Source organism: Nesoenas mayeri (genome assembly GCF_963082525.1).
Source record: "Nesoenas mayeri genome assembly, chromosome: 8".
Lineage (NCBI taxonomy): Eukaryota > Metazoa > Chordata > Aves > Columbiformes > Columbidae > Nesoenas > Nesoenas mayeri.
In genome coordinates this window covers 11,106,877-11,132,592 of record NC_137554.1, presented here as the reverse complement: position 1 = coordinate 11,132,592, position 25,716 = coordinate 11,106,877, and the positions used below count along the sequence as shown (strand labels likewise).

The window sequence follows — 25,716 nt, the reverse complement described above, 5'->3', positions numbered from 1 at the left end:
ACTCTGATACACAACCCCTTTTCTGAAGACCTGGTGTTTATTCATCTGTTCTCAGTCTTTTAATTATGCAATCGTTATTTCCCACTTAAATGTTGAAATTGGCACTCGTATGTATTTAGTTGCATCCTATTTCTGCAACCACTTTTCAATAACATTTTTAGGGGTTTTTTTTTTGCCCTGCAACATGCTTCCCGCTCTGCCAGTTTGACATTGTTGGCATATCCAATGAATGGTAAACTGTCATTCACATAATTAGACTTGGTATCAAAACCAGTACATGCCCACCTCCAAGGAACCACATTTACTACATCCTACTGTTTTTCACGGTGCAGCATTGCTGATGCAGTTTTGCACCACTGCAGAGCCATGTCATTATGATATGTGGTTTGCTTGCTCAGTTAAGAGTTCTTGTAGATGGTGCTGAAAGCCTTAAGTCGAGCCATAACATTTCTACCCCTACTCCCATCCAAGGCCCATTATACTGTCACAGCATGGGATGAGACTGGCTTGATATGATTTTCTTGACAAATCCATGTTGGCTGTAACTTATCACTTCATTAGCTACCATGTGCTTAAAGATGTGCAATTATTTGCTTCAATACTTTTCTGGGAACAGAGGCTGGAATGACTGACAGTTCTTGGCTCTACCTATTCATGTGCTGTGGGGTTTTTTTGTTTTCCTCTCTCTTGAAATCTCAGTCGCCTTCGTGAGCTCTCAGTGATGATTGCTCACACCTCTAACATTGCCTTAATCAACTTCTCACTCCAGCGTGACATCCTCCGGGCCTAGCAAAGCCAAAGAGAAAAAAAAAATCTAATTTATCAAAGAAGTCTCTACGTCTTTACTGTTCTCCCCCGCATCCCTGCCCTTTTGAATTGTGGTTTGCCATCAAAAGCATGAACGTGAATTTAAAAGTGGGACCGAACGCCTCCACTTTCTCGGTGTCACTTCACAGCTTCCCGCCCCGCAAGGCCCGACAATGCCGGGCCATCTCCTCCGCTCTCGGGTTTCCCGTTCCCGCCGCACGGCCGGCACCGCGGCGGTGGCCGGAGCCTGCCCCTCGGGCGGGCACAGCGAGCGCCCGTGCGCCGCTCCCGCAGCACTTGACCTAGTTTTGCACTTTCTGTGGGAAAGGCACCGCCAGGCAGCCGGCACTCGGCCTGCTGGCTCCCGAGCGCGCAGCGTGGCGCAGGTGAGGGAAGGCCGCGCCGGGCCGGGGCAGCCGCGCTGCCAGGCGGCTTGCTGAGGAAACTGCCCTGCCGCCCGCGGCAGGCATTTCCTTCTTGCCCTCGGAGCCGGGCCAGGAGCGACTCGCTGGGGCCGGCGTGCGGAAACGGGGCTGCCGCCCGCCCTGTGGCACCGGCCGCACACCAGCGGAGGGGTGCGCGCCCCGGGCCGGGGGTCTCGCTGCGGGCGGCGCCGAGGAGCGAGACGCGGGAAGCCCGCACGCATGCGCGATTCGGGACCCAGGACGCGTGTGTGTGTGCGGCCCCGCGCGGAGTGGCGGGGGTCGGGAAGTTGCGCGATGACGTCATGACGCCGCGCGCAGGACGTAACCCCGGCGTGACGCACACCCCGGCGAGCCCGTGAGTTTCCCGTTATGCCCTTTTTTTTTTTAAATCGTCCTCCCCCCGCCCCCCCCGCCGGCAGCCCAGAGGGAGGGGAGGGCAGGGGGCGCGCGCCGCTCCGCGCGGCGCCGCGTGGGGTGGGGGCGGCGCGGGCCGGGGCGCGTGCGGGGAGCCGTCCGGCCGCCCTAGCGGCGGTTGGCGGGGAGGCGGCTCTGCCTCCATCCTGCCGCATCGGGAACATGGCGGCCGCCTCCGACCTGGCGCGGCACCGCGACTCGGCCGCAGCCGCCCGCGCTGCGGTAAGTGGCCGGGCCGAGGCGGCGGCCGTGGCGGTGCGGCAGGGAGAGGGCGGGCAGCCGAGGCGCTCCCCTCCCCGGCCCTCCTCGCCGCCTCCCTCCGTCCCCGCCGTCGCCTCTCGCCCCCTTTCCCGAGCCGGCGAGTGGCCTCCCCGGTGCCCCGGCCGGGCCGGACACAAAGGGCTGTGCCGAGGAGGGTTTTGTTCGGTCACATGAAGCGGCGCAGCCAGTGAGCGCGGAGCTGGGAGGAGGGAGCGGGGCCGCCGCCATTGCCAGGCGCGGAGGAGCTGGGCAGCCCGGTGCCGCCGCGGCGGGGCCTAGGGCGCGGGGAGAGCCGCCCGGGCCGGGCCGCCAGCAGCGCGGGGCCGCGGGGACACAGGTAATGCCCGCGCGGCGCCGCCGCGGCCGGGGCTCGAGGACGCCGTCGCTCGGGGGTGGCCGGGGTGACCCTGGGGGCTTCGGCAGGCGTCAGTCCCCTCCCGCCGCCTGCCCCGGCGTGCCAAGGCGGCGTGGCGGGTGCTGCCGGCCGGACCTGCGCTCTGCTGCGCGCTGCCGCTGGGCTCCCCAGGGCGGGCCGGCACACAGTCTGCCCGCCGGGCTCACGGGCAGCTCGGCAGGGCTGCCTGCTGCTGTCTTGGGGCAGGGGTGACGCGCGATGCGCTCTCTCCCCTTCCTTCCCTTCCGTCTTGACATGGAGCAGGGTGTCCCTGAAGCGCACCGTGGTGGTGGTGCGAAGGGCTTGGCAAGTTCCGGTCCCGCCGTGGGACTGGCCGGTGTGCCCTGCGCACCGGGGCAGCGCCGCCGGCTGCGGTGCACGGGGCTCCCGGAGCCGAGGTGCTCTACAGCAGCGAAGGAGAAGTTAACAGTTCAGGTACAGAGCCGTGTGTTCGGGCTCCAAGCTGCTTCAGGGTTAGTGGTTTCTCTGACAAAGTTTGTGTTCCATCAGGTTGCACTGTTGAGCATCATCTTGACCAACGTAGTTTATCTGACATCTAGAAAGTTTTCCTCCTTCTTATGGCTTGTATGTAACCTTTAATCTATTGGAAATACTTCTGTTGGGGTAGTGTGGGCTATAAACTGACAAGTCATGGTGGTAATGAGAAACAATCATGGTGTATCAAAACAGGTTTCAGTCAGTGTTGTACAACTCTGGCCCTTTAAACAAAATCTCATTTGCAGTGATATTCTGATTCCTGCCTCCCCCCCACCCCGTTCTTCATAATTTAATTATGAAGATTGTGTCATGGAACTTAGCTTTCAAACGCATATGGGGAATGAATGTGCACCAGATTTTAGAGTAAGAAGCCATTTCATGTTGTGTAGATTAATGAATTACCACATGAGACAAACACTCTTAAAGAGGCTGATAAGCGTCTCTGGAATTCCAGCACAGAATTGTGTTTTTTACTAAGAAGTTTGTGCAATACTTTCTTTTTTTAAAAAAAATTATTTTCATAGAGATTGCAGAACAATTTTTCATTTGAATAATAAAACAAATCTCTAAATAGAAGATTCTTCACAGCTGAGAGTGAAGTGCTTTGGAGTTCTGGTAACTTAATGTGATTCTTCTGCATAGAATACTTCACTACTTGTTCAAGGCAGGAGATTTGAGGGCAGAATAAATTGACTGATTAGACAATGCAGAATAGATCTGGAGAAGCTTTTTGTGGGTCACTAAGGTGCAGAGAAAATGCAGTAATTTTCTTACTGGAGAGGAGTTTAAGTAGAGTGCATGGAAGAGCAGTACAGTGTGACAATCCTATTACACTGACTTATAATCACAGCTGATGTTGCAAACCTGTCTAATGTAACTGCAGAGGGATGTGCTGCAGAGTTATACAATAATTACAACGAGAATTGAAATTAATCGTCTTCAAAATATTGTTATAAAATAGTTTCTTCTGAACTGAAGCATTCATCCAATTTGATTTTTTTTTTTTTTTAAATAAAAAAATTACCCAAAGAGCAGGACTTTTTTTTTTTTGGGGGGGGGGGAAGTTGTTAATGTCACCAAATAAACTTTTATTTTTATAGATGTATTTTTACTTCTGTCTTCTCTAATCTGTATGGTATTTTTTATATTCAAAGAATCCATGGCAAATATCATTGTAATATAATCCAGCAAAGGTGTACTATTCTGACTATTTTGAAGTTTCACGAAGTCCAGCATCTAGTTTATACCTAGTAGCATTAGAAGGAATTTGCCTAGGGAAATGTGTATGAAGGTTCTTGAGTGAATGCTAAAAGAGAATACTACTGTCTTGAAATCCTTGAAAACAGGTGACTGGGCTAGAGAGAGGAAAAGGCACTGATCACTTAGGGCATCCTTGTGGGGTTCCTTGGTACAGCAACAATTCATTAAAATAAGAGCATCAGCAAGTGAATAAACAGGATGTTAAACAATAGTGGCAATGCCTTCCACTTTAAAATAACACTGTAGGCTGAATTTCAATATGGACGCTGAATTCAAGGGTTGTCAGTGGAATTTCTGGTGGAATAGTGTGTGCTTTTTCTTGCAAGCATTAGCAGAACCTACTACCATGTGTACTTTTAATTCAAGCCTTTTTGAAGTCACTTCTAGAGAAAATGGCCCAGAAAGGAAATAAAATTCTCCATAGTAATAAAACACACGTGCTCACATGCAATTATTGATTTCAAACACTTTCAGACTTTTTATCAACTTAAAAAAGCTCTGAGAACTTAAAACTTGAAATAATACAGAATAGTTGTGTCACTTGCTGTGCAGTTTCGTCTGAAGCTGGTTTGAATTAATGGTCTTTGAACAGTTGCTGACTGGCTGTGCTTGTATGGCTGGTTGATAACACACTTTCCTCATGGTTTTACATTTTCAAACAACTTTCTATCTTCAAAGAAGTTCGAATGATGCAACTATTAGATAATTGTCTTAAGATACTTGTTTTAGTCCCTCTATTATAATTTTAATACCAAATACACTGCTCTAATGTTGCAGTTATTTTAAGCCAAATTGAATTAGTTCCCTCTGTGCTCTGGATTGTGACTATACTGTATTACATATTCAGAGATTAGGAGGAAAAAAATAGTAAAATTAGGTTGTATCAGAACAATATTGCACTCACTTAAATTGACTTTGAGACTGGTCAAGTTGGTATGGCCTCTAAAGCCCAATTCCTTCAGATGGAACTAACATCCACCCACTTCAGAGTGTAAAGAAGTCCCTAGTGAAATAAACCAAAACAAGTCTGTCTCCCCCAAAGATATGTTCATTTATCTTCTTGAGCACTCTAAATATGAGCTGATTTTGGGAAATAATATTTTGGTTTGCTGTTTGTTTGGCTTTTTTTTTTTTTTTTTTCAATGTAGATGCAAGCTTCATATAGCTACTGGAAAAAAGAACTTCAGTTGCCCAAAGAAATTGTGTATGCTGGTTATTCTGGCCGGTATGCATAAAGATACTACTGGGCTGTCTGGGTTAAAGGATTTCATGTAGTTTGTAGTACCATGAAAAAATATATTCAAGCTAATGAAAAAAAAACCACACAGAAAAAACCCATACACCCTCATGCATGTATACACTGCGTCCATTAAATAAAAGCTTGTGTCAGTTAATAGGAACTGTTCACACAAGCAGTGATGGTAGAAAAGTCATGCTGATGTTACTCACAGAACTGTAGAAGGGCTTCTCTTTGGTAGGCAAGGGTGTGAAATGGTCACTGACTTCCTCAGTTACCTGAAAATGGACACAAATACTGTGCATCTCTACAGTACTGTAATAACCTGAGATTTTAATTTGATGCTTAATCATAGCTGTTTGTCAAGGAATACCATGCAATGAGTTTACACAAACTTCTAATGTCTGTTTTTTCAAAAAACTGAAGAAAGCATGATAGTCACGGGATCAGCCGTGTTGTTTCGTCTCATTACAGAGTCTACCCAGAATTCTTTGGTATTTACTCATAAGTGGTGTTGCTTCATTGAAGAAAGGCAAGCTTTTTTATATTTAAAAGGAAATAAAATAATCCAAATAAAAATTAATATCCAGTTGTGCTGCATTTCTGTCACTATTCAACTGTACATAGTAGCTGTTATGCTGATAAAATGTTGCAGCAACGTCCTTACATTGCCAGTGAGGTTAAAGCGGGGGGAGGACAGTGACTTAACAGTGAGTATGCATTTTTTGGTCTTGGTGACACTAAATATTATCTGACAGTATTTCTGAACCAACTTGGTAATACAGAGAACTCTCATTCCAGTCATACTCTTTGTGTGGGAGTTGCTGGTTTCAGGTGTGACTAAATCCAGCTACTGGAAGCAGTAAATCTCTAGTTGACATTTATTGATTGATCCTGAGTGCTCAATCTTACATGTAATCAACTAACTGAAGGATCATGGGATATTTAGTAATTTGGTATTTCTTTAAACTTAATCCAGAGGATGTGAAGTTTGTGCTCAAATCAGAATAAAGGTCAGATTGCTGGGTTTTGGAATAGTTCAGGCCCATTGTTAGCGTGTAGTAAATATCTGCAGTATGCTTAGTTGCATGGTAGGTACTTACCATACTTGTAAAAGCTTTGGAGTTTTTGAGATTGGAGTACAGTCTTATTTGCTTCTGAGTGAAAATAAAGAAGGTAGAAGTTGCAGTCTGAGTAATTTGCAATCATATATATATATAAAGGGGCATTATTTTATGAGTATTTGAATGATTATATTTTTTGCTTGCCTTGAGTACTTGCTAATGTTATAGTCTTCACAAAGCAGCTAAAGTGGGGGAAAGGATGTGTCTCAGGGAACAGGATGGAAAGAGTTACAGGTGCCCGATGATTTGCCCACTTGTAGCTGTAGACAGGGATCGAGATCACTGTAACCTTCCTGTTTTCAGGGCCAGCTGTTAGTGCTCCCTTGTAAAAATATCTTCCACAGCAAAGTAATAGAACACAAGCAAAACAAGGTGCAAGGTGCATGTCTTGTATAATTTACCTTTATTTACAGGCTTTTACCTGATGCGTCCTTTTTAGTTAAAGTGGAAGAAACGAGGTATTTCTTAACAAATTTAATCATTGTAATTCTGAAAAGTAGTAACAAATCTCTCCTACCTGCCTCTTTGCAGAATAATAATTTGATATATTGATAGCATGAGTTGCGCTTTATCACATCTACTTTTGCAGTGTGGCTTTTTGATGGGGGCAGGGATGGGTTTTCCACCCAGTATTTTTTTCCAGCAGTGGCATACAGCGGGAGCTCAGGGGACTGCTCTTGGAAAAGTGATAGTTAATCTGCTAAAGCATGGCAGCTCTGAAGCTGCTCTGTGTTGCTGCTAGTAGGAAGTGGTAGGTATCTGCTTCATGACTGGCTGCAGTCTGTGGGGTGATGGGTGGTGGTTATGGTTGATTTTATTTGTTTTGATTTGTTTTTTGTTTTGTTTTGCTGCTTTTCATAGTGTTTGCTGCTGATATCTTTCTTCATCTTCAAATGTAGGCACATACAACAGTTTTGTGGCTGTAGAGCTTCAGAAACTATCTGTAATTTTCCAAATGTATCTTTTCCAGTCAGAAGAGTTGGGAACTTTGTAGGGTTTATATACTAAAATTAGGCTTCCAGCCACCAAAACAGTTGGTATAGGTTATTGAAGAGTTTATTGCATTTATGATTATTTTGTTTGCAAAGAAAGCGTATATTCTTACGCATGTTCTTAGGAGCCTTCACCAAAGACACTGGATTCTGTGTTCCCCTGTGATAATTAGTGGGGAGGTTAGAGAAGGGGAGCATTTTTTCCAGAAGCGTTTTTTTTGTTGTTGTTACAATAAGTTGGCTTGGTATTAAAACCTGTTATTTCAACAGAGGACAGCCTTTGTGTGAAAATTTCCTATATAAATAACTTTATTTATTTACACAGAGGTGGTGTATTCTGTTGTTTCAATACCATAGTTGTTATGGGTGTATCTTCTGTGAGAAAGTCTTGATTGTGTGTGCTATCACAGGGAGTGGGAGGTGACAGTTCGCAGCTGGCATCTCCCAGCTCTCTCCCATAATGAAGCAAGTGCTCTGTCCTCTTCTGCTTCCTTTGTTCTTTTTAATATATATATTAATATCTATGAAATCATCTAATATTTTCTGTTCTTGAGCAACACTTAAAATAAGAACCTGTGGCATGTAATGAAAATAACTGCATTGTATACAAATTATAAGGGGTCTTAGAACTCTGAAGTTACTTTAAAAAGTTTTTTGTCTTCTGGGAAGCCAAGAACAAAATATCTGTTCATGCTCCCTACTCAGGTACTTATTATAAAAAAATAATGTCATGGCAGTTTTTTTCTGAGGAAGATGGGACAAGATAAATTGGGGTGGCATGTGATGGTGAATTAACCTAGATAAGCTGCAAGGAAAAAAAATTCTGAGACTTTGGAGTAGTTATAGCATGGGAAGGAGTAGAGCTAGTATTCGCTGTCATGTTCCTGTAAATGAGAAGTCCCCATTCCTAGATTCTCTAGGTGGTGAGACCTCCTGGGTAAGTTTGCTGTCTTTCTCACTGCTATATATGTGGTGGAAAGCACTGGTGGATGAGAGAGGTCCAGTTTCTTTCCTGGCATGTGTGAATGTTGGAGAGGAAGAGGAGCAGCTTGTCCAGAAAATAAAAGGTTCCCCAGGTCTAGCTCTCTCTTGCGGTTGTAGGAGTGCTGTTGCTTTTCACAATATTACCAGCAATATTGTGCTTTAACAGGCATGATCTATTTCTACACAAGGGAGAGAACCAAAAATAGAAATCATACTTGGGAAAAATCATTCAGATTCCTATATAACTCAAGTGTCACGCTGTTTCTAAAAATACTATACAGGTACTGTGATAATTCATTTTTAGAAATGTCTTTTAGACACTAAACACAACTTGGGAATTTGCCCTCCATTTTTTAGTCCAGTGAAGTTCTAGCAGAGGTGAGCAGAGATGATGATGTGCAAGAGATAGTCTAGCAAGATTTATGTCAAAAATAAACAAACAAATTGTTACAGTGGGAGAGGCTTTTTTTTGTAATTATTGCACACACACAGAGAACTCCTCCACAGTTTATGTGTGTTCCTTTGCCTGTCTATCCAGGTAGGTCTTTGTAAACTTTTATATAGAGACAAACAATTAAGATATTCTTTATTGTTTTCCAATATAAGAGTATTGTGCTGTTCTAAATTAAGGCTATATTTAGGGTAATGTATTGACATATAGTAAAATTGTGAAGGCGTACAGGTTCTGTAGTCACTTCAGAAGTCCGGCAATGTCCATTAGGGAAGTAGAGAGATGGGTTTACACTTTTGCATGAAAAGTACTGTAGTATCCCAGCAGAATATTTTTTCATGTCATTTGAAGTGTTAATGGTGAGCTGGAGGTTTTGTCTGTTAAGCCATTTAGAGAAAAGTGGATTTGTTTTATTTGTTTATTTGGTCATTTTGATGTTTTGGATGCTGGGTGCTGTTTTATGTAAAGTTCTATTTGATATATTTCAAATAACTCAGTGTTAGGTCCATCTGTTAAGCTCGTCCTGAAGCATGCTGCTATGTACTGTTTTCAAATATAAAGGAGGGACGATTAATTAGTGATTCCTTGTGTTGTGGTTTCCATAATCTTCTTAAAACAAAGTCTTCCAACTTAGTAATATTAATACTAGGGCCCAGGGTGATTTTGTTCATAGTAATCTCTCTGTGGCTTCACTTCCATTCTGCCAAGGAGTTTTACCTTCGCTTTTATTTCATTTTTTTTTAAGTCATCTTCTGGAATGCCATTTTCAGCAGGAGGAAGTGCAGCTTTTTACATTCTTAAGGTTGTCCATTTTCTTCATGTTTTCTGTTGCTGTAGATTCGTTAGCATTTCTTTCTGAGCTTAAAGGAGATTTTGCATTCAGAAATTAAAACCAAAGCTATATGGTGTTAATCAACAGCTTGTTTGAAAGAATACAAAAATGTTCAAGTGTTACCTTTTGTTACCAATACTTTTCTATTCAGAATTTACACTTTGTTTTTAATAGGACAACTCTATTAGTGTAAAAACAAACCAACCAACCCACACCCCAAAGCCCCCTTGCCTTTTCTTTATTCTTGCCTTCAGTACAAATCTGAGTGTTTTATGACAGCCTGTACCTCATAAAAAGTCAATGACACAAATATCACATGGTTTTCCTTTAAATATTGTAAATTCCTGGAAATTTTTTGATGGCTTTAAGACAGTCAAGGAATAGCTTTGGTTAGGGTATTCTGGAGTCTAATTTTGGAGAAGCTGACTTATACTGTGCTGTAACTTCCTGTAATTTTTATTTTCTTTATTATCTGAATTTTCTTGTGTTCTCTGAGTCTAGGAGTAAAGACAGGTTATTTCTTAAGTTAGTAGTAATACCTCATGTATTTCTGTACTTTTAAGAGAGTTCTGGAGTGTAGTTCATGCCTCTTTTTTTTTCTCCGAAGCTGTTTAAAGTTGATTACACAGGAATTGAATAAGTTCTGAGCATTTTTATCAGAATTGATCTAATTAAGTATTTTTTCTATATGTTGTCCCTGAACTTAAAGAAAAGTTCCTCTCCTTTAATTCATTTAAACCAGAAGATTTCACATTCACAGATAATTCTGTAAGCATTTATTGTTGATTATGTTTTTTATAGTGTTCCAGCTGAAACCAAACATCAAATATTGGAGTTAACCTTGAAAATCTAACTCGAATGTTTACAAAATTCTCAATAATGAACTAGGATAGTAGCTCTAGGGCCAGTCAGCAGGCAAATAGTCAACCCTGTTTATGAGCCTAAAAGCAGGCACAGAACCTCTGTTGACATAGGTGACTAAGTTTTTGGGACATATTAGTCAATATCTCTGTGAATTTATGAAGCTTTTGCAGAAGGTGTTTTGGTGGTCATTCTATTTAAACTGCGGATGTCTAAACCAGTTGAATTTTCCTTTACCTTAGGTGCTCACTTTCATTTGTTTTAAGAAGCTTTGTTATTAGTGCAAGTAACAAAAGCAGTTTACTCGCTGGAAGAATATGTTACTGTCTCGGTGTTATGTGCTTTTTAAGATACAAGGGAGGTATGGGAAATGTACAGGTTTCTTTGCCTCAGTGTGTCTATATTCTGAAATGGAGTCATGTGAATGACCTGTGCTGTGTGTATATTTATTTTATACTCTTGATTTTGTACAACCTTAGCCCATGCGGACCCAGTTCTCTTGCACTGTCCCTGTAATCTAATGTAAAGCATATGAACAAGCAGCCTTAGGGTGTTATGTCTTGTCTCTTCTCTTTCTTGGGCTACTTTGAAAGTTTGGTTGGGAAATTTGGTGAGGAAAACTGACAAATATAGTGTATGTGGTTTTTTTAGCCCCAACCAGAGTAGGTGGATGTGCACAGGTGAGGATAACCAACATGGTGTGCTTTTTGCTGCTGTCTCTTTTGAAAATACTACAACTTCTTTGGGGGCATACCAGAAAGACACTTTCCTGCAGCTAGAAGAAGAGTATTCACTGCTGTAATTTATCATATGATGGAAACATCAACACTTTTATAATGAGATCAGTATTTCATATTAATAGTAATGTGTATCACATGACCAAAATGGTGGTGATGGAGTGGCCAAACATATGATATAATTGGTTTTCTGTTTTGTGGTGTGGCAGGTATGTCATGGCCCTTAAATATATTTCTTAGAACCATTATGCCCTTCCTCACTTTATTGGTTGTGTATCTTTATAGCTAGCTAGTGGAAACTAGGCCAGAAGATACATATTTAGAGGTGTGACAAAGCAGTGAAAAACAGTCTACTATGTGTATGTAAATGAATTGGAAGTAAGTCTCTGCATGAAATGCTGCATGCTTACACCTGAAATCCCAGATATCTTACTACTAAAAAACCAGAAGTTGGAAGGACTGCGTTTGTCCATTGGCTGTCGTGTGTTTGGGAGAATTCAAATAGTAAAAGAGTCAAAGATAGAAAGCTTTTGCCTGGTTGATGGCCAAGCAAAAGGAGGGTGACGGTGGAACAGAGTCCACAAATATTTAACTGGTTTAAGTTTAAAGAGGGAAGGATTAATGGAGTGCTAACCTTGAAGTGAAGTCTGCCTAGGACTGTTCCCCCTTCTTGCAATCTGATGTGGAGATTCCATCAAAGTTTATTAAACTGTGTAGAAAGTAGACCTTAAGGTCCTGCAGAACTTGGGTAGAGGGACATTGGGATAGATTTCGAGAGTATCTGCTTCATAGCAAAATGCATTTCATAGAATAATTTTGAGCAAAGGCTTAGTAAATTTACAAAACACTAGGAAATTATACTATAAGAAACAGTTCCCTATGGTGATTAAGTTAGTGCGTTAGTAATAAAACGTCTGGACACTGTTTGACTGAACACTGGGACCGTGAGTAGGAGCTTGCTAATGCGACCTGGATGTTATGTCAGAGCTGATCTGTGGTTGTGGTGCTGGTGAGATGTGGCTGGTACAATGCAGTGTTCAAAATGGTAACTAGTGATCTCAAAATACATTTCAAAGAGCTGTGTGGAGGCATTTGCCACAATTTGCTTGCCAGATGTGGGTAAGATGTGAGTTATTGCTATTTAAAAAAAGTAAGTAAAGTAAAGTAAAGACACCAACACTAATGCAGCTATCTAGTGTAAAGATGTAAAAGTAAACCACAATTGGTTTGTGTTGCATTGCTACAGCTTATCTGAAGTAGGAAGTAGTTTTTTCATATTTATGTAGGTGATGGGCAATGTTGGAAGCCACCAAACCAAGAGTGAACACTAAGCAGATCAGTGAGGAATGGATTTTTACTTAGGTTAAAACCCATTTTCAATAGCTATTAAGGTGATGGTGTTAACAGCATATTTTAACTTTATTCCTTCACCAAAACTAATCCTCTGTCATCAAAAGGCAGGCTCTTGCCAATGAAAGAAATGCTTTACGTTACTGGTTATGTATATGTGACTCTCCAAAGTGATCTTTCATAGATTATAAGTAATAACATGTCTACAAACCCAATTAGAAAGCGAAGTATTTTGTAGGTTTACTTGAAATCTGATAAACAGTAGTTGAACACAATTGTATAAAATACGTGTATATTTTATTTGGATAAAACTATTGCAGGAAGAATGTCAGTACTGGAATTTATTTTATTTTTTATATGGTTATTTTCTTCATACTGAAGCATTCATTGTAGTGACAGCTTAGTCCTCTGATAAGCAAGCAGGCTCTGAGGGAGTTAGCAGTGGTGTTCAAAGATGTCAATATTCTGGAGTGTCTACTCTGTCCTCTGCTGGAGGTTACTGTTGTAGGGATATCAGAGTAAAGTGTCTCAGCCACACCAAGTCAGAGTTCAGCATAAATCTACCTGCATTTTAAGGATAAGTCCTAACATATGACATTTATTACGAGTTTATAAGCAGAGGCTTACAAATACTTATGGAAATCTAAGTGTGCATGAAATATCTAGGAATTTTTTGTTGGATTTTACATTTTTGTGTGTATAGAAAATACATTTCCTCTGAGACCCTGAACGGGAGATTCCCTTTCCTGCTGTGGTCTACGGGAAGTGTCAGAAACGCTGTCTAGACAGACAACAGCAGGCATTAGAGCTCGTGATCCCAGCATAGCTACCCGTTCAACTGGAACAAACTTGTGAGGAACTGAGTTTGAACTTGGGATCCTGTTTTATAGGGGATACTTATGTGCTAATACCAGTTCACTGTTTCCTCCCATTGCTGTTATGACGGGTTATGTATTTCATTTTCTTCCTAGTGCCCTCGTACCATTGCTTTTTTTTTCAAACTGTCATGAATCAAGAAAGGGAGATTTTTAATTTTTTTTTTCTTAAGAAAGAAGTGAAAACAGTGTCATTTATCACTAATTTTGAGCTGTAGGATTTTAGTTTCAACCATTTTTAAAAACTGTATTGCGGTCTGAAGAAAGACAGGAGAGTGTTTGAGGTGTTGTCGTTTTTAAGACCACAAAAATGTAGAGGAGTTGGAAATGAATGTGTGTGCTAGTTTTGTCTTAAAATCATTTTCTGAATACAGAAGATCCTGAGAGATGTCAATCTGCTAAGAAATTGCTCTTGGCCGCAGCACCTGCTCTGGTTTTGTAACGTATGATGTGAGCAGGGGTTCCCTGTGGCTGCTGCCGCAGTGACCAATGCTGTACACCTGCTGATCTTCTCCTGGGCTGTGTTCTTAGAGCCTGCCAGTTAAAATAATAAATCACATCGCTGTTCTTCTCTCCCAGTGTCCTGCAAACTCTTTAGTCTCCTAAATGTAGAGTTTTTTAAAAAGTGGACTGCCATACTGTTGCGTTTTCATTAGTGTAAACTGAAATGGTGTCGAGTCCAGCATTAGAGAATACTGTTAGGTAAATCCATTAGAAGGCAGTCTAGAGGGAGGTATCTGAAGAGTGCAGCCGGAGAGAAAACTGCTGAGCAGTTTGCCGCCTTTGGGTTTAAACGGAGATTGCAGTAAGGACTGTGCGCTTTGGAACAGTGTTAAATCTGAAAAGAAAATGGCTACCAGAAATCATTGTTGCCTCAGTAACAACATGGCTTGACTGTTAATGTGCTGCTTTAACTACTACTAGAAATGTTGTGCAAAATATTGCTTTTGGTAAAAGTGTCCTAAATGGGAACTGAGATGTAAATCCATTTAGATATTAATGAATATTATCAAGATTCTTGCTTTAGAATACCAATCTATTTATTGGAAAAATGAATTCCTAGTAAATATTTTTTAAAACTTAATTATTGCTTTTTCTACCCCAAAAAATGCTTAGTGGTTTTAAATTTTATTAATAAACATAATGTCCACATAAAACAACGTGCAGAAGAGACCCAGTACAGAGTATTAATCTTTTTTGGTAATCATTTTTTAAAAAGCCCTGATACTATTTCACAAAGTATTTGGTAACATAATCCTAGCTTTCAGAAATTAAGCCCTTAATTTATTTTTTCTAATGCAGCAAAGCTTTCATTTAAGATATTTTTATATTTTAAGTTCAAAATGAAAAAATATGGCCAACCTAAATCCTATTTGAAGACTTATGAATAAAGACCGGATTCTAGAGTGGACATTACTCAGGGATCTGCATTGTATTTTATTGCATGAGGACATAAGTGTATGTATTGTGGAATAAACTTTTTGCCTTTTTTTTTTTTTTATTAATAGCAAAGAGTGCAGTTAATGCTGAAGAATTTCAGAGGTGTGTAATGTAGTATGTCAGGAGAGGGGTATGTGAAGTGCAGTGAACGTGTGAAGATTAATTGATGCATTTTTATGTGTGTCAGGATTCCACAGGTGGCAGACTTGATGGCAGGAATGGACTGACAACTGTATCTGCTTTTCATCAGAGTCCAGTGTTTGTGCTGTGTCTTGTATACCTGTAGCAGATCCCATTTAGTTATTTTGTTGTGGGGGGGGTGCAGGGGAGGGGGGTGGTAAAGTTCTCTGTCAGACTTCCATCTGAAAAGACACTGGATTCTTTCAGTAGAGGTGGAGCTAATAAATTATTCTCTATTCAGAGGGCCTATGAAAGATTATTCAGTGGTCATTGATAAAAATTAAGAACACTTTTACTTAAAGTATACATCTAAAATATATGGTTGCCTATGACTTGGAATGCAAGTATCTGTACTTAAAATATGGTATTTCTCAAGTAGCACACATGCTTTATTTAATTTGGTTGTACTTATGTACTATTTTTATTGTACAATCTGATTTCACACTTGCCTTGAGTATCTTGTACAAAATAGTCTTCTGACTGATTTCAGTGGAAATCTGCCTCATTTACAGGCATACGTGCCAAATACATAAAATACAACTTTCAAGCAGTGGAAAAATGCATAGCATGTAAAGACAGTCATTTGGACAACAGAATGTTGCAGCTTGGTGGTACACAAAAGGGGATGAACTAATTTGATGTATACAACCTGAACTTGAACTTTTTTTATTATTATGCTTAGCTTTGCCTTCTTCATGTTTTTATTAAAAAATCTTTGTTTTGTAGAAAGGAGAGGATGACACTACAAATGTCTAACACCACTGTAAAGTTTGGTATTTAAAAAATGAATCCTGAAATGTAACAGGCTGTCTCCTTAAAATTAGCATATGGAAAGTGCTGCCTCAGAGGTTCTTATTTTTTTTTTCATTCACAAAATGCATGTTTCTTAATTAAGGCAGTTGCTTCCTTAGAGAAGCACTTCAGACAAAAGCTCTCTGGTTTTGATTTCTGTTTACTTAGTTTCAGCTGAGGAACTGCGTGTGCAAAGTTTGAATTTGTAAGGAACCATAATAAATTTCTGTGAGGTAGGCAGGGTCTCATGTAACTCTGTCTTCCAGAGTGCATTCATGCCATGCTTATAGTCACTGCATTCTGGGCTGCTGTATGTAGAGCTCATGTGATGATATTGTGAAAGAACATGTTGTAATTCAGACTGGAGGACAGAGTGGTTCCACAGCTGAAGGGCAGAGGCAGTTCCTGCACAGGTAATGTATTGACAAGATTTTGCTGACAGCATAATGAAAGAGGTGTTCAGTGTCAAGGATGATGCCAAGGTTATGTACAGTGCCATTAGTAGTCTGGAGTGGAATGGAGGGATGATGTCATTCTGTGCTTTAAGCTGTTCCTATCTGATAGAAGCTGTTATATTTAAGGTATATAAATGCAGCAAATGAAGAGCTGGCTCACATAGTCAAGATAAATGGGTGGAAGGGTGACTGAACATGTACAGGTGTTTATTACGCAAGTGGTATGTTGATCTGTAACTTAAAATGGTAGAGAAGTTATAAAGAAGGTGAAATATTTCTCTGCAGCTTATTGCTTATGGTAATTCTTATTGTGAAGAATGCCATTTGATTTAATTAGCTATGGATTATTAAGTATTGATGCTTAGAATGTTACAACTAATCTTACCTAAAGGGGAAACTGCATTGATAAGCAACCTTCAGAAACAATATATTAATATTTTATCTTAAGACCTTGAGATTCTAAACATTTTCATAACTCCATCTTTAAACAGATACTTCAGTTTAGTGCTTTTATGATGCTTTCATTTGTATGTTGATTCTAACATATTACTTACTGGATAATGTACACTGAAAGAAAACGGCTCTTTAATTATATTTGTTTTCCCTTGCTTCTGTGTAGACATCTTTCCGTCTTTATTGTATGCTTATTGTGTACATCTGAAATGCTTACTTCTTTATCTGTTTAGTGATGGAGAGGAAAAGTAACCTTTTGTTTTATTGTTCAAACCCCAATATTTTTCATTCTGGTGAATTTTCCATTTTTTTCATTTACATAATAGAGATATTTGAAATAATTAAATCTGTTGTTGAACTTAATTGATGGTAAAAACACAAGTTCATTTTTTCTATTCAAGCTACTACTTTTTTTCCCTACTGTGATACTCCTATTAATGTTGTATTCATCTACTTGTAATCTTCTTTGGACTGAAACAGCTTCACAGTCTGAGGTATGATCAGTTGTGTTCATTTTCTATGCTGTCACACTTTTCCTTGAAGTGCTTCACCGTCCCATACGGGGTGTTGTCAAAAACCAAAACTTTCTCCAAGAAGAAAAATGAGACATTTCAACACTTCCACGTGAAAGCCCCACCACAGCTTTGGGAACTGTGCATGTGGCTTTTTACTGTGATGAATAGACAAAGGAAGAACTGTAGACTCTTTGAACTATTTTTCGGATAACTCAAGATCTAGCAGGAGATTCAAAATGCAGGAGGCAGTCATCTCTCTTGCAGTCCCTTGCTTGCTCACTCTTGTTCAATCACTGCAGATTCTTTGAAGTCAGAAGCTTTTCCAGTAAAATGACTTAAGTTTTGTCTCTTCATACCGTGAAGTGTTAAGTTCTTGTGTAATTTCACTTCTGGATAATTCAGGCTTCAGTACGGTACCTGCACTTAAACATCGCTTTGCATTAACTGTTTTTCCTTTGCAATTTTAATTTTGATAAATTTGATTGTGACATATAGTTGGTTAAACTAAGGTTGGGATAGCATAGATTGAGAGGACTTTTACAAATTCTCAAAGGGAATTAATTTTGTGATTTTTCGAAAACCTCATATTTAAATTCAAGTGATTATTTGAATTCATCCACATTGAATATTATGAATATTTGTGGGTACTGAATGTAGATTAAGTTATTTTTACACTTTTTAATAGAAATCAAAGAGCATGAAATCTCCTTGTGCAAACAGAAAGCAGGAAACTACATTTAGTACATACAAGGTCATTATTGTCTACTTGTTGGGAAAATGGCAATATATGCTTGTATTTAAAGAGCTTTTCAGCTGTATTAACTGATTGAGGAGACTTGTCGTCTAAGTTCTTGCATTTTCAGTCCTCTTCTGAAGTTATTTTATCCTTGATAGTTGTGTGTACAATTTTAGCTGGAACTTCTGGGCTTCTTGTAATAGCTTTTTCTTAGAGCAGTCTCTGTTTTCTACTAGCTGTTTTTTCCTGCATCAATGCTTAGGATTATTAGATTTCTGTAAGATTGTGGACATTTTCCAGAGCTGCATCAGATACCAGGATGAAATTTCTTCCTCTCCCCCACAGCTTTTGAATTTAGCAGACTTTAATGCTGGGACAACAGTAACCTAATAAAAGTAAATGCCATTCTCAACCAACTAATCACATTTTTGTAGGTGCCAGAAAGTACTTGAAGTCGAGATTACAGTTGCAAACTTTTTTTCTGTGGTTTTATGTTAATATAGTGAAATGGGACTGTTAAGCCATAGTTTACACCAACAAAAGTAGTTTGTATAGTGTAGCTTATTCTAGCCTTTGTTTCTTTCTCTTCCTTCCCCCACAAGCATCACCAGCTATGCGGCAAAGGCTACTTTTGTATCGCATTATAACTCTCTTAAAAACAACTAACCAACACACATCCAAACTTCCCAAAGCAGGAACAACAATAAACCTACCAAAAAATTGCACTGTGAATTATGTTCCTGACTGCAGACATTCCAGGAGAAGGTGGTGGTTAAAGATAGTTAGGTGCTTTTCCCAGATAGGTGTAGAAATGTCAGTTATCACAGATCCCTTAGGAAATGAAAGCTAACCAGTAAATAAATAGATCAAAATTCATGTCAGGATTACTGCAGATTTTATTTACTTATTGTACACCTTTGCGTTCTAGTGTTTCTCAAGCTTTTTCCCCAGAGGGGGGCATATTATAGGAGGTACTTCATTATAGGAAACAGAGCCCTAATAATATAATAGAAAGTGACTGAAAGCAGATTTATTCTTGATATAAGATCCAGCTTGTTAGACAAGTTTTCTGTAGTAACTTATATTTAAACTCAGATTAATTGTCTTTATAAACCTTGTATTGTGAATGGTTAGGAGCTTCATGCAAGAGTCATGGATAAAATCTTCATAGATGTGAAATAGTTACCTTAGTTTTTCTTTATGAACCTGGATTTTGAAGTAGCAACTGTTGTTGTTTCTTTGGGAAAGCAGTATTATGGAAACTTTTGTAGTTTTTCTCTAGCTAACCAGAAAGATTAAAAATTTTAACTAGTCTAGTGCAATCTGTAGCAATTATTTTACAGCCTGTATAGACAGCCTTCTAAATTATTACTCAAACAAATGCTTTTTGAGAATCTCTTTGTGTTTCTCTCTCTGTAGCTCAGATACACTTGAGACGTTGTACTTTTGTCTCTGGGCAATACCCACAGCTGTGACTTTGTCATTGCCTACAGACTGGAGAACTTCTTGTGCCTACTTCATCTTTTTTTATGTGTTACATGAAAAGAAGTATCATTGGTTTGCTGCTCTTTTGTATTGTCTCTGGGCAAGGGGATCATTGCTAGCATTGAACCAGCCTTGGTTCACACTTACCAATTAGTCAGAAATACTTGTGCTTTTAAGCACTTTCAGTCCATTTGTGTTTCTTCAGTATCACGAGGGTACACGAGGTACCGCTTGTCTCCACCATTGCAGTTTTCTTCTACTTCCTGTTCTCTGCCCTTATCAGAACAGGCAGCTGCTTATCGGTGATCAGAGCCTAACCATTTTACAGCAGTCCTTGTAACTGCGGTGGGCCCCTTTTCACTCTTTGAATGGCAAGGCCTGAAGGTCAGCGCCCTATAACTAACTATATTTCTTACCTGCTTCTGAGTCCATTTTGATGCTGTCTTTATTACTTGGTGAGGGAGAGGGCTTTCATTCTCACTCACTTTCCTGATAGTGAGAATTAAGACAGGAAAATTGGAGCCAAAGCATTTGTGATTTTGATGTCTTGTCTTAAGAAGTCCTGGAGAACTACTTCTCTTGGATCTTCTGATAAAGAATTTCAGGTGCTCAGTTATTCCAAATGTCAGCACCCTTGAAATGAGTTGTTAGAGTTTGATTGTGCTGGAGTGAGAGGAATCTTCTTTGACCGCAGAAGGACCTTTGAGAAGTGACTATTGGTTAAGTACTGTAGGTTGGTCTGCTTTAAATAGAGTCTCAATGCCATCAATAGTTTGAGCTAAAATCTGATATCTTGGTGCAGATTGCATTGCCTTCATCAAGGTGTTTGCATGCCACTGCATGTACTGTCTCCCATTGGGTGGAGATTTGAACACCAGTGGGTCTGGAATCCTGAAAAGGGGAATTAATTCTGTAGGTCTGTAGGGGAATTAATTCTGAAGCTTGTAACACAGGGCTGCAGTGGCCAGGCCTTTGGTCCTTCAGCAGTTGGCTTGCTGGTGATGTCTCTTTGTGAAACTTCTGGACACCTTTCCTTAAGCTGGAGAATATCCAAATTATGATGGCACATCTTCTCCATTCCCTTCTCTTTCCCTCTGTGCCAGATGTAGATATAGAGTAAGCCCAAATTTATCCCCAAAGTGGTCTGTGAGCTCCCTGTGAACCAAAGAATACCTACATTCAAGAATACTGGCATTTAAGTTTTCTGCAAAAAGCACATTCAATGAGTACAAGAGTACATGCCCTCCAGACAAGCACTGCAGAGCAAGACTTGCTGGTTTGTGTCAGTAAATGGGTTGGTCCAAAGTTATGTGTTTCCATGAAAAAGCTGTTAGTGAGTGATGAGTTATATGACAGCCTGCTATAGTACATTGATCTGCAGTTGTCTGGGATTAATCCTTTGATGCAAATATTCTATCTGCTCTTGAATCACAAACCATGAAATCTGTTGAAAAAGGTTATTACTAATGTTGAGCAATTGCAGCGTTCAAAACATGTGAGAATTGTGACAGTGGTGGTGGGAGATCATTTTGCACGGGGGCAGTCTCTGGTATCATTCTTACTTGCAGTGAGAGAAGTGTTAGGCTGGGATTGGCTTTGCCCAGCTGAAATTGGCAGGTTTACTATGTGAATCTTAGCATCTAATAATGTAAAGCCTGCATAGAACTTCTTTCCCGTTTTTTTGAAAGGTGTTTTGGCCTTTCATACGTGGGGGTTGTGGTTTTTGGGCATTTTTAACTGTACCTTTAGTTTTACCTTCTGTAACATACAGTAGGGCTCCACCACTGCTTGAAAATAGCACTTTTGCTTCTCTAGGCTAGTAATGTGAATATTACTCTAAAACATGACTAAAGAATTTTCATTTTTTTTCTGTAATGCAACTTATTTGAGAAATTAACATATCTTTTGAATAACATTAAGGCATCAAGGCTACAGTTCAATGTGATAATTAGGAAATTATCCTGGGGCTAGGGAAAGGAGCTTGGAGACGTGTCTTCTGTTGCTTTATATTGCCCAGCAAGACTTTTCTGAAAGGCCTGTCTTTCCTTACTCTTTGTAATTTAGGCAGGTGTCTTTGAGACACAAACTGACTGAGGAACTCAGAATCAGAAAGGTGTGTGTGTGAACAAATGGAGGGAAGGAATCTTAGGCAGTATGTGAGGATAGGTCTCTCAGAGTTAGTTTTGGTGATGGATACAGTAGTTTAGTCTAGCTACAAATAACCCTCTCTGCATAGCTGTATGCTATTTGTTGTGTCTTCATTAGAAGTAGACCCATTTCTGTAGAGATGCTATATCCAAATCCATTATTGATTTTGTGCAGCTTTCGTGACTTTCAGAGTCTCTTCCAAATGGTATATAGTCTAGGAGGTGAAAAATTGCCTTGTATAGTTCTGTTAAAGATCCATGAGCAAAACTGAAATTAAAGCATTTAATCTGACATTAGTCAGCCTTCATGAAGGCAAAGTAAGCTATGATTTTAAAATGAGCCAGCTAGACTTAGAGTAATAATCACAACTTTGTCCTAGGAAGGGCGAGGAATTAGCGAGGCCCAGGTTTAAAATCGCCCAACACTTTGCCAACATATCTCAGATATGTTGATTGTTCTTGCTAAAAAGATTCAAAGATCCCTTTAGTTTGTAACCATTTCCTTTCTGTGCATTGTTCCCCGTTCGAGAAACTTAAGATAGGTGACCTGGAAGGCACAAGCAGAAAATACAGCAGAGCTTTTCTTGCCATGCAACTTTTTTCCCTTGTTCTGCCCAAGTAGTTTAATAGCGTGTGTATATTTGGTGTGATTTCTTGTAGATTTTTTACTTAAAGTACCAACACCTATGTTATTTGAAAATTGCATGTGTATTTGAGAGAAGACCACTGGAATGTTGGTATTTCTACCCTGAGACAAAACTGATAGAATACATTTGTAGCTGTTGATTCCTTAGCTCTGTACCTTGCCTGTCTTTTCTGATGGTCTAGAACACAAGCAGAAAACAATGACAGCTGTACAGTAAGTTCTTGCTTTATTTTGCAGGTTTGTTTTAATGTGGAAGTGGATATTGCAGCTTAATGCAAATCAAACAAACAAAGGTGAGTAGAAGTTGGGGGGGGTGTTTTTCTTTCAAATTCTATGAATTCATTAGCACATACTTCCAAACATTCAGAAAAAAAGTGGTTAGTGAAAATTGTATTGAAATTTCTATCCTGATTACGGTAAGTTATCATAGAAGTAACACTATGTCCATACCAAAGTAGGAACAAAACACACACACACCCCCTAATTTTTAAGATTATTATGATAATTATGCTTTTCTTGGAGCAACTAATATAGTCAAAAAGCTATCAAGGCATTCTGCTAGCTGTTGTGAGCCAAAGTTATGAGTACTTCAAATTAGTTTCATCCTCTGCATATTATCCATCTGGTTTCAAAATACTGAGAGTGTACTTGCATTGTCTAAGCAGCATGTTAAACTTGCACTTATTCTATTAATAAATAACTATACTGGAAATTTTACCAGCTACCAGAATAGCATTTTGAATTTTTAATACTGAAATTTTGTTGGTTTCTGGTTTTGGTTTGGTTTGGGTTTTTTGAGCGCTATTTGAAAGACAAAGTATATGAAGATGTACTGGTGGTACTGATGAGCTGTAGGACTTTGCACTTGCAAAGTGTCCATCTAGAAAAAATTTTCTGTAACTTGGACATTTCTCTCCGCTCCCCCCAGCTCTTATTTTGACAAAAAATAATTTACCTAAGCCCAGATTTTGTTTCTCTTCATGTTCCTTATGTTCTACTTCAGGAATACTTTGACCTTCAAAATTAATCTCTTCTTCATTAAATTATGTGAAACATTTAACAAAGAGCGATTTGCATTAATCCATTTTAGCTTGAGTCTTTCAACCGTATCTTTAGGTAAGGCCCCAAAGTTCTGTAAGTTCTCTACTGTGGAGACAGGACATGGTGGACTCGTGTACATAGGCTTCTGTAACAAACGACAACCGGCTTCTCAAGTTCCCTGGTTGCTCTTTCACTAATATACTGTCTCAGAATACAGCTGCTTGTGATGACTTGAAGTTTCAAAGAGGTGAGAGGGAGATCCCGTTTGCTCAAGTCAGCTTTTTCTTCATTTCTAATCTCTGATTAATATGTAGACTTAATGTAACTTTTTAAATGTAGTATGTACATTTTAAAATAGACATGACCTGCTTTGTTTCTATCTTCTGTTCTGCTAAGACTTTTTTAGAGCAACTGCTGTCAACTTTCAAATACTGATTATACCAGAACAATTTGTGGGAACTGAAAATAACTCCTCTATTCAGTGTTGTTCCTTTGTATAATGTATAACTGATTCAGAACTTAGATTATGAATTGTCTTCTGAGCTATGAACAATTAGAAGTAAGCTATACTGCTGTAGTATGCATATACTTATGTGCAGAGGATGTTTACTGCATTAGCCAGACTTTGCAAGTTTCTGGAATGTGCTGCTTTAAGAAAAGGAATAAATATAACTCTGCAAAAGGCAATACTTTATTTGAGGATGAGTGTAAAACAATAATCAAGGCTAGGCAGGGGACTTGAATTCACAAAAAGATTTAGATTTTTCCCTGTGCCTTCTAATGCTTTCAGTTTATGTTCTCTCTCTTCTTAATTTGTGTTATCTCTTTGCTGGTTTAAATACAGAAAATTAATTGAGAAGTCTTGTATATAAATAACTGAGTGTGTTCTTTAAGCATGAAATCTTCTGGATGGAAGTCCAAAGACCTTTCATCTCAATGATGGTTAGCTGTGTATAATAGGAAAGAGCTGGTCTCTGAGGAAAAAGACTGTACTCTTGCATACATAACAAAAGGACAGAAAAATGTGTGAAAGAATACATGGAAGCAGTGTAGTGGTGTTTGATCAGTATTGTTGATGCTTGGAGGAGATCTTGAGGTTCTGACAGTTCTGTGAAAATGACAACTGAATAGTCAGTAAATCAATGAAAATATTACACATTATCAGGGAACAAAACAAAAACCAGAACAAAACAAAAACCAGATCCGGTTATACAAATTTGTGGTGTACCATAGATGCATTGCATTGCAATGTGTATTGCTTCTGGAGTACTAGTCTGGTCCTGTGACTAAAAACGACATGGCAGAGCTGCAGAAGGTTCAGAGAACAGCAGCAAGGATGACTAAAAGACTTAATTCTAAAGAACAACCTGCATTTCCCAACTGCCTCTGCCTTCTGTCTCCACTCATGAGTGTAGTGGCTGCAGCATCTTGTAGGCTTCTAAACAATAAACTCCCACAACTCTGTATAGACTTGTCCTTTTGGGTAAGCTTATGTCATGTAAAGCAATAGCTGAAAATGCAACTTAATGATTTGCTTAAATGTTTTTCTTGTACTCTTGACCAAAATGCATTTCCTAATGACTCTGATTATGTGCTTTCTATGTACGTTTTCTTTAAGTAAAGGATTTGAGGTTTTTGTTCTTCTAATTTCAAATAATTCACTTTTCTCGTGCAAATTTAAAAGATTTAAAATCCTGACTTTTGGAAGTTAAAAACAAAAAATCTTGCCAGCTAAAAACACAGACATGTAAGATACTATTTACAAATAGTGAATGTACTTTGTTATGATAACCATAGTCTGTCTTCTTATGTTTTCTGACTTCCCGACTGCATCTTCTGAGCTCCGTAGGAGGACCTATTTTGTTTTAAATACGGGGGAAAGTTAGGAAAAAATAATCTTGGTCTCAGTGTGTTATCGAGACTCAATGGGTCATGCTTCTATGTAACAGGAAACCCTACAGAAAGTAGATGCTTGTGCTGAATTTCCCTGTAACAGTGTGCAGAGCGAGGTCAGATTTTAAGGGGAGCAACCTTGTCTTTTCTTGTCGCTTGAAATTATGAGTCTTGTCTGTTCATTGGGTCATGTAAAGAGTTATATAGCTTTGAGTCTTTTAAAAACTCTTACTCTCTGTGTTCATCAGTAAGGATAACTTTCTCCAAGTTGACAGAATTTTTTCTATTTAATCTCAAAAGGAACAAGATTTTTTTTTTGGACCTGCCGGTTACATACAATCTTATTAGCTTTTTAACCCTTGATCACTGAGAACATACAGGATGATGAGAAGCAGTTTGCTGGTAAAGATGAGTTAATATCACTAATGTAA

At 39.5% G+C, this 25,716-nt stretch overlaps 1 protein-coding gene across 1 annotated transcript in view; it reads left to right on the top strand.

Annotated features, from left to right (window-relative positions):
• The first annotated feature begins 1,468 nt into the window (after nucleotides 1-1,468).
• Nucleotides 1,469-25,716, top strand: part of ZNF644 (zinc finger protein 644) — a 50,033-nt gene continuing 25,785 nt past the window's right edge. Inside the window, exons 1-2 of the mRNA XM_080349203.1 lie at nucleotides 1,469-1,587; nucleotides 22,589-22,644. The gene's annotated coding sequence lies outside the window, so the exon portion shown is untranslated. The remainder of the gene's footprint in view (nucleotides 1,588-22,588; nucleotides 22,645-25,716) is intronic.